The sequence below is a fragment of the Dipteris shenzhenensis genome, chromosome 1, assembly GCF_047967505.1.
Source record: "Dipteris shenzhenensis isolate YYH24624 ecotype China chromosome 1, Dip_SZ_1.0, whole genome shotgun sequence".
NCBI lineage: Eukaryota > Viridiplantae > Streptophyta > Polypodiopsida > Gleicheniales > Dipteridaceae > Dipteris > Dipteris shenzhenensis.
In genome coordinates this window covers 57,633,832-57,648,805 of record NC_141596.1, presented here as the reverse complement: position 1 = coordinate 57,648,805, position 14,974 = coordinate 57,633,832, and positions in this window count along the sequence as shown.

Genomic DNA, 14,974 nt, shown 5'->3' with positions numbered 1-14,974 from the left:
TCTAAGCTTCTCTTAGCATCAAATTCCAAATTTCAAGCATAAGTTTGTGTTCAAAACTTGGCAGATAGATTAGACAATGTATTAAAAACCACATAAAAACATGACTGCAAAAGATATTGATCTAAATTTCCATCCACTTTAGATTCCCTTTCCATAGTGAATTTCAAAGTTAAAAGGTACAGAGCAAACAAAAATTTTCACACATGCTCTTAGACAATGCAAACAAAAATTTTCACACATGCTTGCAATAAGTCGATTTTACATAATCTACGATTTGGTCAACTCCCAACAAATATTAAACATTAACATTCCAAAGTTAATAGCTTAACATATATTAAACATTGACATTCCAAAGTAATAGCTTAAAGACTGTACATAAACAAAATGCATAAGATCAATCATAAAAAATCTAAGCTTTCATCAACTCCAAACGCCATTTAAATAATGAAACACTTATATTGAAACGTTAAAAGATATGGCCTAGAATGAGCCTAGAATATGCATAATCAATCTTTAGTGAAATGATAAAGTAGGTTATTTATATAAATCTAAACTTACATCAACTTCAAATGAAGTGTCACAATCTAAAAATTAGCAATGTAGACAATGCATGAACAATGAGTTGAATCAATGTAGAAAAGATAATGTAGGTAGTGTTAAAAAAACCACACAATAATGAATTTTAACATCATCTCTTTAGAAAAAAGACAGTATCGAGCATAGATAAACTCAATGTAAAATTGATGAATAAAATAATGATAATTTGATACACAGCCATTTAATATGAATTCACTCAACTTCAAACATGATCTTCTCAAGAAGAAAAGACAATCCCTAAAAAGTGAAAATTCAAAACATATAGAATCTCAAAATAAAGTAGATGAAATTTCAACATAATAAATTCAGTCAAGTCTATACAACTTTCACTCATTCAGCTTTTAGCATTAACTTCTCAAAAGAAAATACAATATCTAAAATATTGAAAAAATCACCCAATGTAGATGAAACCAATTTAAAATTGTGCTTTAAATTTTCATATCAAAACATAATAAATTAAATTCAATCTACACAATATGATTTTGTTTAACTCTCAATATTATTAAAATGAGAAGTCCTTATCTACATATTTTAAAAATTCACCGTTTATAGATTAATTAAGGACTTAAATTGTTGAGATCATAATAGAATTATGTATGCAAGCCTATACAATGTGAATTCATTCAACTTTTAATTCTATAAGTCTAAAACTATGGTATAGGCTTGATACTTTCAACACATGCATGAAAGGTGATCAACAAATCATTCAAAGTGAACAATTAGGCCTAGATACTCAATGTGAACGAGATGCCAACATGGATCTTTAGAATAAGAAGATGATCCAATGCAAGACTACATCAAGAAGGTGAATTCAATTAGAGTCCTTTTGTATCAATTTGTTAGAATATGGGATCAACTTGAACTTCCAAATTGGTGCTAGGCATGATTTCCTAGATTTTATAAAGTTACAAAGGGTTTGTGACAGCAACTGTGATTATGGCATAGAGGCTAGCATTGGCTACTTTTGAAGAATCCTAGGTACCATTGTCCCTATAAAAAGAAGCCTAGGAGAAGAAGCTTGGTGGATCCAGAGACAAAAACTTTTTTGATTCATAGTTGCAAAAGACCAAATCTTACAAGAAATTATTTATTGATGGGCAAAGTAGGACACTGTTCTAGAGAGTACTAGAGTAAGAGAGCAGATCCATGACAAGGGGGTTGCAAAAGACCCAATTCAAGTTGCACTAAGGTAGAGTAGCAAATGCCATCAAGGCCCAGACTTGTTTACTACTTTAGTGATAGAACAAATTTGTATCTTATGGTAAATTTGGTTGTCGATGACTAGTTTGTTAATAGTAGAGCAGCCAAATACATGATGAAGACCCAAGGGCAGTTCTAACCCCTGATTATGTTAGGTTTTGGACCTAGTGTCACTATACGTAACAAAAAAAAAGGTTTCTTATCAAGGGAATAAAAAAATTTCCATTCATAGCTACCATTGGAGAGGAAAAAGTAGTGATATAGTAACTCTATGTCCCATATACATGCAATAACTCGCCTTTTATCAGCTAGCTTACAAGAAATGGGATGAGCATCGTCTTGAAAGTACATGATTTCATCGTTTAATCCAAGCCACAGATGAGGTGATTGCTAGTGGGATAGAGGAGGAATGCCTTTGCAAAATAAATAAGTGCTAGCCTTAGACAACAAAGATTTCTCAATGTTGTGGCATAAAAGATTTGGCTATGTTAGTTTTTAAAGTCCTGATAAAGCAAGGGGATATGGTGGCTATGATTCAATGAAAGCCCTCTCCCTCCCATCATTTCTCTCCAGATTCCATCTCCCAAAAGCGTCTCCAAATCAAGTGCATCACTTTTTCCAAAACTTGCCACTTTTTCAAGATGTAACACCCAATCCTAATCTTGCCAAAGCATCCCCTACTGCTTCCAAAACCCAACCTCTCCCTTGTCCATCCAAAGTAGCCCCTACCCTTCCCTCATCACTCCAAAAGCCGCCTTTTTCTCTCCATAGCAGCCCTGACCTTTCCAACATCATAGCAGTCTTAAAACTCCCTCTTTCTCTAAAAAACTCTCCTTCTCCCTCATACCCTCAAAGTAGCCCCAAAACTCCTCCAAAACTCCTTCTTCCACTCCCCCAAAACTCCTCTCTACTCCTCCCAAACTCCGCCAGAACTCACACTCTACTCCTGCTTCCTCCACTCCTCCTTCCCACCTCCTTCCCCCACTCTCCTTCCACCTCCTTCCCCCACTCCTTCCTCCAGTCCTCCTTCCACCTTCCATCTCTATAAAATGTAGGATGATCGATAGGCTCCCACAATTCATCGAAAGTCATAAAATTTGTTGGGATTACATGGAAAGAAAGAACCATTGAGATCCATTACCAGTGATGGCCCATGAAACTTCTTGAGTAGGAAATTGAGACTTCATTCAAAGGCAAAGATCCTAGATTCCATGTAGTCTTTCAAGCACCCCAAATGAAATTTGAAGATGGGTTTGGATTGTATTCTAGAATGATTATTGGTTGAAAGTTGAGGGTAATTATCTTGATTGCTATGAGTAAATTGAGGATCCAATCATGGGCTGGAATCACCTTTGGGTCAAGTCTTGTGATGGTGAAAGGAAAGGATCTTACTTGATCAACAATCCCAAATGTGTGATAATTTAAGGTGTGTAAAGGAATGTGCAAAGACTAGAGGCTAAATTGATTTAATGTAGTCACAAGGAAAGACATTGCTACTAGATGGTGAAGTAGCATAATGTAGTCATGAGGTAAGTTGGTACAAAGCTAAAGTGACATAACATAGTCATGAGGAATGTTGATAATCAAGATTCCCACAAGGTAAATTAGGATCCAATCATGAACTGGAATCACCATTGGACCAATTTTCACAATGCTAAAAGGGAAAGAGATTTCTTGGTAAGTAGCCTTGAATATGTGATAGTTTAAGGTGTGGTGACACATGCCCAATGACTAGAGACTAAAGTGATTTAATATAGTCACAAGGTAAGGCATTGCTACAAGAAGTTGAAGCAGCATCATGTAGTCACAAGGTAAGGTGGTCACAAATCACCACTAGACCAGGTCTCACAATGCTAAAAGGGTAGGAGATTTCTTGGTAAGTAGTCTTGAATATGTGATAGATTAAGGTGTGGTGACATTTGTGCAATGATTTATGGAGGCTAAAGTGATAAATGTAGTCACAAGGCAAGGTATTGCTACAAGAAGTTGAAGCAGTATTGTGTAGTGACAAGGTAAGGTGAGACAAAGTTAAAGTGACATAGAAGAGTCATGAGGCAAGTTGACAATTGAGATGCCCATAGGGGCTATAGGCGAAGAGCTAAGAAACTCAAGAGCTACAACAAACTAACATACTACATAGTAGGGGCAAGTTGCAAAGAAAGAAGGAAAAGGTGACAAAGGATGTGCAAGGGGAAAAGAAGCAAGCCCACAAATGATAGTGACATGTACAAGACAATTGACTCACTAGAGAGGTAAGAAGCTAGAGAGGTGAAGGAGTAGTCACATAGTAGATGAAAGCTCAGAAGCCTAAGGTTAAACAAACATCATGTAGTTGCACAACAAGGGCAGGTCGCAAGGTGAGTTAGAGCTACAGTTGAGCAAGGACATGTATCCCATTGAAACCCTCCTTGTTATGTAAGATCCACAACATCCCTTGATAGTAGTCACAAAGTAGCCTATTGGTACATTGCTACATATATTTTCATCATTAATTAGAAGTTTGATGCAATAAAAGTGGACATAGAACTAGAGAGACTCTTTCATCCTATGTCTCCCCTAAAAAAGAGTTTCCACTACATGATCCAAGAGGATTAGATTTTCCAAACGTATTCTAATTTCAACATGACAATACGGCTAGCTGAAAAATAAACAATTGTCATAGACAGGTCATGTAGCAACATATACATTAAGGACATCAAACTATGCATAACATTGAGTGCATGCAAGAAAATTGTTACAAACATTAAAATAAATATGATCACAAATTCATGATTTACCAAAACCATAGAAACCAAGAACAAGGAAACAAGTGGGGAAGAGAAGAGAAGAGGACCTCGAGGGGGTCACTCATCATATGTAACCCTATCACGTGAGTTCAACAGAAGGATATTTTTTATTTCTAAAATTTACAAAAATAAATATACATAAGGGACTATTTAAAATAGTTTTGGAAAAAATTTACAGATTTGTATAGAAAAGGGGTATATTTATTTATGAAAAATTTACAGATAAGGGATTTTAGAAATAGGCCTTGAACGCAGGTGGTATAGAGGGTTTATATATAGTGACCCCCCCGAGAAGAGGACAGATTGGTGAGATCACTGCATGGGGTCCAATCTGCCCCATTAGATGCTGGCTTTTGCTTCCCATCTAGAGTATTTATAATTGTAATCCAAAAAAGCTAAGAGCCAATACTAATACATCCAAAAGTATCCCTTGTCCCCAACTACAGAGATTGCTCAACATATCTCCGCGAGCTTAAAATATCACAAGGATTTATATGCCCTCATCCACATTTAATAAAATAAATTAAACCACGATTTAATATTCATTATTTTTACAATATGGCCTATGGCCTTTGGCAGCCATTCGATACTTTGATCAATCAAAATCTATTTCACCATCTCCATTCCTCATTATCCAACTCATCATTTGTACTCAAGCCACCAATTGTGTTAGTTGTTACAATCAATTAATGAATCATCACATCAACTAATACCAACACAATTTTATGCTTGATATACAGACATCAAAATACACACCTTGAGATCAATTGAAATAACACCAATAACACTAGCCACATTAGTATTCACATGGAATCACCCACAATACTAACGATCTAGCTTAGAAAAACATAGGTAGCTAGGTGTCCCCAACTAAACCCTACAAAGCATCCACTAAGGACCCTGCCACATCAGGTGCACTCCTATGGAATACTTTTCCATAGTCACACTTGACTAAAATAAAATAATTTCCATAGCAAGAAATATCAGAAATACAATTCTATAACATCCCTCTTGCTTGGATTGCAACTGACCTCAGTTGTCTGCCGACCTCAGTTGTGTATTTGAATTTTCGAGTCAACGAGTAGAGATGTGAAGAGTACTCTCTTGGATATTCATCAAGTATCATCATGGTCAAAAAATTCCTCAAGAGATCTTAAGCTCTCATTAACCTTGAATTTAGCCTATACAAAACTTATGAAAGACTATTTTGATTCTTATGCTATACCAAGAGAAAGTACTATACCACATCCATTCATTGCTTATGCTATTTTGATACAGGTCCAAGCATTATATTTGTCATATTCCTCAATATATATACCATCCCATACCAATATGATATTGAGAAATAATAACAAATACAAAGCATAATTCTTTTTCCTTATGATGCGAGTAGCAATAAGTGACATATACTATTTTGTTATCAGCAGAAGGGTATATCTATGTCATTGTCTAATCACACATCAAAGGTTTTTATTTTAACTTGGTAGCATGATCCAATATGTATTTTCTTCAACTGCTAGAAAATATATAGAAGATATTATATGACATACCAGCTATTTTTTATTATCTATAAAAGCAAATTTGTAAAGAGATTACCAAAGCAAAAAATCTTGTCAACGAACAATCATGCCGTCCCTCTTGCTAAGCAAAAATGTCATACATATGCTTTTTCTTCTCTTTAATTTTCTCCAATTCAGTTCACTTTTTAACAGAACACTTTATCGAATAATACCATATGTATCACACAATAATAATTTTGTTATCTACATTAAGCTAGGATTGGCATCTACTCAAGTAAGCAATGAGGATATAAGCCCTCTAAGTAATTGTATTTCTTTTTTCATACATACCACATGATACACATCTTCTCATTCATATCAATGCACATAATCATTCTTATTTAATCATAAAAAATTCTTAGCTCACCTAGATTATCCTAGATCTTATATAGGCTATCATATTTTATTCTCCTTTTCATGATATTTTAATATGATCAATCACTCTTCTTCAGATTCAATTATTCCCTTCCGTCGCCATACGATTCTTTCTTGTCTCTATATGAGTACTTCTATGAGAGTAAGGAAAATGAAAATATGGGAATAGATATGTATCTCCTTTGTCCTTCCAAATCTTTGCTTGCTTGGTTGAGCCCCAATCAACTTTCTTTTGCTTCTCGTTTAGTCAATGGTCTGATAACTTTGTAGTTCAAAAGAGGTTCCTTGCAAAGCCTCTCTTTCATAGTGACATCATTATATGCAAAATAATAAAATCAATTAAGTAAAAAGAAAGAAAAAGGATAAAAGATGTATTTAGAGATGCCTTGGTTGTCTCGTCACAATTTTTATATGTTTGATTGTGTCCTAAGCTGACAAGAGAAATTGCTGATTGTTGTCAAATCAATAAAATGGATATAGTGCATCTATTTGTCCTTTGTTTCATTTGCAGCTTTCGATTCTTGATTTAGTCATATTGCTTTCTTTCAAATTGAATAGCCGTGGCCTTTTGCTTAGGAGAGAGACATCCTTCTTGCGATTTTCATATGACTTCCATTCTCGAAGTCACATGATGCTAGCTACTACTACTTCAAATATCATTCATTCTATAAGAATATGAATGTTTTATGTCATCATGCCCTAAGATCATGTCATCTTTGGTTATGGCTCTTCATCTTCACATCCAAAGACTGCTTTTACCAATTCATTAATAGTAGGTAGTGAAAAGAAACAACCATAAATTCCTTACCTCAAGTCAGAATATAGTGATCCAACCACTTAAAAGAGCTAGCGCATACCCTTTGAACAAGCCATCATGGGCCGTTTTTGTCAATCGCAATTGTGACACTAATTTTTGAAGCATCTTTGATTACTTTTTCATACAAACAACCTAGTGATCAAGTAGTCAAAATGATTAGGAAGAAATTATGAGAATGATATGTCATCAGATTGGAGAAAATCATGTTACTTATCCCATAGTCATGCTAGAGTGTAGCCAGGCTCTGATACCACTATTATAAAAATTAAAATTAAACATGACAACAACATAATAATTTACAAAAACCATAGAAACCAAGAACAAAGAAAAAAATGGGGGAGGGAAGAGAAGGAGAGAGCGACATTGCATGGGCTCCAATCTGCCCCAGCTAGATGGTGGCTCTAGCTTCCCATCTTGAGTATTTATAATTGTAATTCAAAAAAGCAAAGAGCCAATAATAGTACATCCAAAAGCATCCCTTGTCCACAATTAGAGATATTTCTCAACATAGTTCCACGAGATTAAAATATCACAAGGCTTTATATTCCCTCATCCACATTTAATAAAATAAATTAGCCCACAGCTTAATATTCATTACTTTACAATATTGAATTCGATACTTTGATCAATCCAAATCACCTTCACCATCTCCATTACTTGCTATACAACTCATCATTTGTACTCAAGTCACCAAGTGTGTTAGTTGTTACAATCAATCGATGAATCATCATCATACCAACTAATCCCAACACAATTGTATGCTTGATATACAGACATCAAAATACACACCTTGCGACCAATTGCAATAACACTAATAACACTAGCCACATTAGTATTAACATGGAATCACCCAAAATACTAACCATCCAGCCTAGCAAAACACGGGTAGTTAGGCATCCCCAACTAAACCCCACAAAGCATCCACTATGGATACCCACAGTGTCCGGTGCGCTCCTATGGAATAATTTGCCATAGTCACACTTGGCTAAAATAAAATAATTTCCAAGAAATATCAAAAATACAATTCCATAAGAAAAATTGACCGTGATCTGCGGATAGTGGATTCAGGTGCATCACAATACATGGGTTGCATTATATGTGATTGGTTCAAGACACTTAATTCAATCAAGGGAGCTTAAAATGCTCATCTAAGATACAATCATCCAGTTCCAATCAAGGGGATTGGTGACATACTAGTTCAACTTCCAAATGGGAAGGCAAAGTCCATTTGTCATTTTCTTTATGTGCTGGGACTTACCATGAATCTAGTATGAGTGATACAATGTCCTAATTAAAGGTCCAACAAAATGCTATTTGATGACAAGAAGGTGCTCTTGTTCACTAGGAAAGAGCTCATTGGACATAGGTTGAGGGATGACATTTTTTATAAGGTGGCTATCACAAACCCTAGTAAAAAAGCATGCATGGGTGCTCACACAACTTCTCAATTATAGCACCAATGGTATGGGCATCGATCATTGTCTCTCCAAGGACCAAGCATCATTTTTATTCACAAAATCCTTGCTCCTCGAGAGAAGTTTGAGAAGTTTAAGTCATGCTTATCTCTTTGTGATATAGACATCATCACTGATGGGAGAGTGTTGAAGTGTAAGGCCATTAAGATGGTCATCACCCACACATGTGTTCATATATTGTATGTATGGGTAGATGGATAGGTGTGTAGAGTTCTCTAGAGGGATTATAAGTCCCTATGTGAATAGTCCTTATGGACTTAGGGCAACCCACCTAGGGTTGTGTATATCTTGTATCAGCTTTCTCTTTTTGGTTTAGTGTACATTGTGTATTGCCTAACTATGTGATCTATCTCATCCACTTTGTTGTGCGCTTAGTGTTGGATTATGTGTCCATTGAGAAAAATAGACACCCTAATAAGTGGTCATTTGGGCACTTTTACTAAGCATTTTGAAATGCTTAGTGAAAGTGCCCAAATGACCACCTCATAGGGGGTCTACTAGCCTAAGTACCTAACATGCAAATGTGTCCTAATTTTGACATATTTTTTGGGTGGTTTGGCTAAATGGATTTTCTTCCAATAAAATTTGTCTATTAGGGTGACAAAAATCCTAGATTGATGTCAAAAATGGGAAAAGGCTAGGAGACATTTGCAAGTCTAGTGCCTAGATGAGACCTACTAAAAAGTGATCATTTGGGCACTTTCACTAAGTGCTAAAGTGCCCAAAATACCACTTTTGGGAGGTCTGGCTAGGGCACCTAACTTGCAAAAGTCTCTTAGCATTTTGGCATATTTTGGGGTGGTCTAGATAAATGGACTTATTTCTAGTAAACTTTGTTTGTTGGGGTGAGGAAAATCCAAGTTGATGCCAAATAATGACAAAAACCCAGAACATATTTGCAAATCAAGTACCAAGGCTTGACCCCCTAAAAGTGGTCATTTGGACACTTTCATGCCCTAATGGCTGATTATTTTAGGGTCTAGCCTAAGCACCTGACATGAAGATGTGTCTTAATTGTTTGACATATTTTTGGGGTAGTTCCAATAAAATTTGTTTATTGGGATGATAAAAATCTAATATTGATGCCTTTTTTTAAAAAAAGGCCACATTTACAAGTTTAGTGCCCAAGTCACACACTCCTAAAAAGTTATCATTTGGGCAGTAAGGCGTTTTAAAATGCAATTTCCTTGTGGTGCCCTATTGTTTGACAAGTGTCTATGTGGTAGTGCAGGGTTTTGAAGATATATGCATGCCACGCTATAAATATAGAACTTGTTAAGTGCATTAGCAACATACTTACCAATAGTCCTATATCTTAAAGGTATGTTCTTTAACGACACTTTTCTATTTGGGCATTTAGGTTTGGTTGTTTTGGATCTATGGATTAGTAGCAAATGACAAATATCATGCATGGGATTGTGTAAATGTTCCTCAATAGCCAAATCCGATGGATTGTGGAGCTTATGTGATGAAATTTATTGAGGAGCTTGTCTATCAAGAAGAAGATGCAAAGCTCTATCCAGTGAAAGACAAGAAATAGTGTAAATGATTTGTAAGTAGTTGGTAGTACTGATACTACCGCTGGTAGTTTAACACAATACTACTGGTATTACCACCGGTAGTGGCAGTATTCCCACCAGGAATCATGTTCCTACTGGTCATAATTGACATACTACCATCCTTAGTACTACCATTATTGGTGGTAATACACAAATTACTATCGGTAATACTATCGGCCCAAAATATATGCCAACTTCCGAGCTCATTTTAACCAAAAGTGGATTGAGAAGAGGTAAAAATCCTCCTCTCTCCAACGAGGGGCCTAGGGTCCAGGAAGTGGTTTTGCACTTCGCTCTCTGCAATAAGCAATACTTTCCTGTGAGAATGCCATAAGGAGAGGATATACTCCTCCTCTGCCTAGGGAGGAGGAAGGCTCCAGAAGAGCAAGCAAGCATCCATTGACACAAGAGGAGGATGAAGAGGAGGCTCGATAAGTCAAGCATCGATGCTTGCAGTTCGAGCGACTATGGATGGTTGCCAATGCAATGCTTGAGCATGTGCCAGACACTATTGCACATACATCCATGTATGCTCATTCTGGAGGTTTGTATGTTTAATAATTAAAATTTTGCATGCTTCTAATATTAGATGTATCATTTGTTAGGTCTTTTGTCAATAATTATCACATACGAACCAGCAACCAACACCATGGGCATTGGTTTTGTAGGCATGCAATGCATAGATGTTTTTATCAAAGCTATACTTTTATATTAATATAAATTATTGACAAAAATTTATCAAGATAATTTTTTTGGTTTCATGATATTGAAAAAACTAGTAGTTTTTTATATTTTTTCTTTTAAATTTCTAAGTAAAATATGTAAATCCTGGTGAAACTTTTAAAAAATTTGCATAAAAGTTTCAAATCTTGGCAAATGTTGCAAAGTTTTATTTTTATTAGGGCATATAAACTTTCGATGCCAATATAAAAGTTTCACTTGTTAACGAAACTAACATGAAAAAATCATCCATGATGCAATGGAAAGAAGCGAACAAGCTTGTCTCAAAATAAGAGCTTTTGGCAATCCGGCCCTTAAAGGAGATGAAGAGGAAGCCTCAGGCAGCCAAGCGAGGAGACAGAGAAGGACAATAGTGGGAGGTGGAAGCACCGCAACCCAAGCTTTGGACCAGCATGGGAGATGGAAGATAATAAGTTGCCAAGATGAACAGATTTAGTAAAATGCCAGACAGATATATATCAAGGTATATGGGAAAAAAGGCCCAACACCATAATGAAGTGGTGGTGTGCTTTGCAAAATTCTTGTATGTGCACTTCATAAAGGGTATCCAGGTGGACTTCTCATCTTATAAGGACAATTGTACACATGTTTGTACTGAAGTGATGATCACCCAGTCACAATTGTCTAGGGCATTGGAGGGTGCATGTGGACTAGTGGAGCAACAAGTGGTGCAGCTCCATGAAGAGAACATAGCTCGGTTTGAGCAAGTCTAACGCCTAGAAACCAAAGGACCACAAACCGAGCTGGAGCTTCAGAATGAGATTATAGCTCTATGTGCCCAGTTGAAGATCTTGGAGGACCTCACCACACGGTTGCAACAAGAGACCACGATTAGGGCCGCACAATGCTGAATGCTCTTTCTTTAGTCACCAAGCAAGTCACCCCTTATGCGAGGTGCTCCCCCTAATTTTTGCATTCCACAATACTTGCATTTCCACTCAATGTAGTCATGAAAATTAATCACAAAGGCCCATTCTCGACTGGCATGTGACTTACGTTTTCCCCCTGTGCACGTGGAATACCTCTTTAAGAGGATTGTGACACCTGCATAAATCCTCTCCCCATATCTTGGTTGACAACCTCACGAGGTGGATCAAGCATTGGGGTAGTGCCCATTTTGCATTGAGATCATTTTTTGTAACTCCCTGTTTAGCCCCGAGAACATTATAAGGCATATAAATATACTGGCATGGGCATGACTCGATGCATCCACAATTTGCCTAGTCACAGATTGTGGACAAGCATTTCTAGTTTCATGACTTTTTGATAGTGCATTCTGTTGAGAGTTGTGGTGCCATGAGCACTTGTAGAGCAAAGGTATGAGCAAAGGGTAAGCTGCCACATGGCATGGAGGAGATATCCCACATGTGAGTAAGCAAATGGATGTAAGTACCCTCACCTATAAAAGGGAGGTTCATTTGAAGGAATATCAATCAAGCACTTTGCACTATCTCAAGATTCTCTTTATGAGTCCAAGTTAATCTATCTTGGAACCTAATTGACTTGAGATACATGTCATGAGCACTCTCTTCATTATGCTTGCACTTAGGTTGCATCCTCCGTAGATTAGTGTTGTATTAGGATGTTGTCTTAGAGACTAGGAGAGTAGGATCCTCACTTTGTCATGGTATCAGAGCTTAGGTCTAGCTCTCCTTGATTAGTTGTAGGCACACCCTGTTTTCTCATGTTTTTTCTTGAGTGTTCTTTCCGCGAGAGAATTTCGTTCTTGAGAGATGTATGGTGAGAGAGAGTGTTCTTCTTCCTTTGTACTTCGAGTGAGAAAGGAAAGATACGGAGAAGTTTTGTGATATTTCTTAGAGGAAATCTTTTCTTGAGAGATTCCTAAGAGACAAAGCAAGCGACCTCTCCAACCTTGCAGGGCCAGCTCGGGCTATGAGAAAGGCTTGCTCCTCTATTGGCAAGTAGACTTGGAAGAAGAGAGTTCGCAGCCCATACTACAGCAGGCTCCAGCCAGCCAGTTGGCCGTCTCGTCTATCGCAACGGCTCCTTGGAGCTCTCCAAAGCTCACGGTTCAACGACCGATTGCTACTCCATCTACGAGCAATGGCCATCTGAAGGCACGGCCACCACGGCTCTCCAGCAAGCTGCACTTGCACGACCTCACAGATGGCCTCCTTAAAGCACCTGTGACTAACCACCTCCTTCCTGCAGCTTCACGGACAGGAAACTCCTGCAACACTCACGGCCGAGCTGCTCCAACAGCGCCCAAGCGCTCCTACATCTCCCCTTTCACTAGCGACTGAATACGCATTCTCCAAGCTCATCTTCTCCCCATTGCGATGCCCGCGACAAACCTCCAGCAGCCGAAGCTTCTCCGTCGGCCGTCGTCGCCATCGTCGCAGAAGGCTCAACGCTTCTCTTTCATCCTTCTCCAAGGTCTCACCACAAAATGCCACGTGGCAGATAAATTTTAACTGTGGTTAAGTTAACTGTTTGGGTTAGTTGAACCTTGGTACAGTTTGAGTAACTGTGGGTTAACTAAACTGGGGTTAGTTAAAAGTGCCACGTCACCACAGTGCCTTCTAAGCACAGCCTCTTGTTAAGCACAGTTTGGAATTCAGCATGTGAATCCCTGTGCCACATCATCAAAGGCCCCTCTTCTTCACAAAAGCTTCAACAAGCCATAACTTGCAATTCAGGAAGAATTTGCACACGCTCCAAAAAGGAAAAGTGATCGTCTTTTCAAGCTCTACGCGCCTGTCATGTCAGAATCATTGTATGCAATTAGACACTGCCAATATTGAAAGAATTCAATTGGTAAGACCTTTGCAACAAATGGAAAAGCAAAGCATGAATGCAAACATCGATGTAAAAAGAATGCCAAAAGCACAAGTGCATGAGATGACCATAGCAGGAAGCATGGCATCCACACAGAAAGCATTAAGGCACATGTAAGAAGAAAGCATCATGCAGGTAGCTACACCAAACAAAGAAGCAAATGAGTCGTCATCAAGCCATGAGCCAAAAGGTGACATCAATGGAATGTATTGAGAAACGAAAAACCTTGCCAACCTTGCCTATATTTTTGTAAATCAAACCTGACCACCTGAAAGTAGCTATGAAAGCACCCAGGGGAGGTATTGACATGTAAAAACCACACTTTACCACCTTAAGTAGCAATATATGCACTAAGGGGAGGTGATGGATTTGTAACTCACACCTGACCACCTTGCAGTAGCCAAAGGATCATGGCACCAAGGGGAGGTGTTGAGAGTTGTGGTGCCATGAGCACTTGTAGAGCAAAGGTATGAGCAAAGGGTAAGCTGCCACATGGCATGGAGGAGATATCCCACATGTGAGTAAGCAAATGGATGTAAGTACCCTCACCTATAAAAGGGAGGTTCATTTGAAGGAATATCAATCAAGCACTTTGCACTATCTCAAGAGTCTCTTTATGAGTCCAAGTTAATCTATCTTGGAACCTAATTGACTTGAGATACATGTCATGAGCACTCTCTTCATTATGCTTGCACTTAGGTTGCATCCTCCGTAGATTAGTGTTGTATTAGGATGTTGTCTTAGAGACTAGGAGAGTAGGATCCTCACTTTGTCACATTCATAGTTGCAACACGTGCCCTATTTCTGCTCAAATCGTTGCCAATATCATCTCCCCCTTCTCTCCATGCCTTAGCTTAAGACTCCTCACTAGCAATTGCATTCATTGGAACTCATGATTCATGTGATCCACAAGTTTCCCAAAATGCAAGGAGTTAGAGTATATACCACCCTCAAGAACACACAACAAACACTCGCATCCAGTAGCCCTCATGTTCATGGTCTGCAATTTCCCCGAAACGTAAGGAATCGGAGTAGCAAACCACACCCACAAGTATAATGAATGATA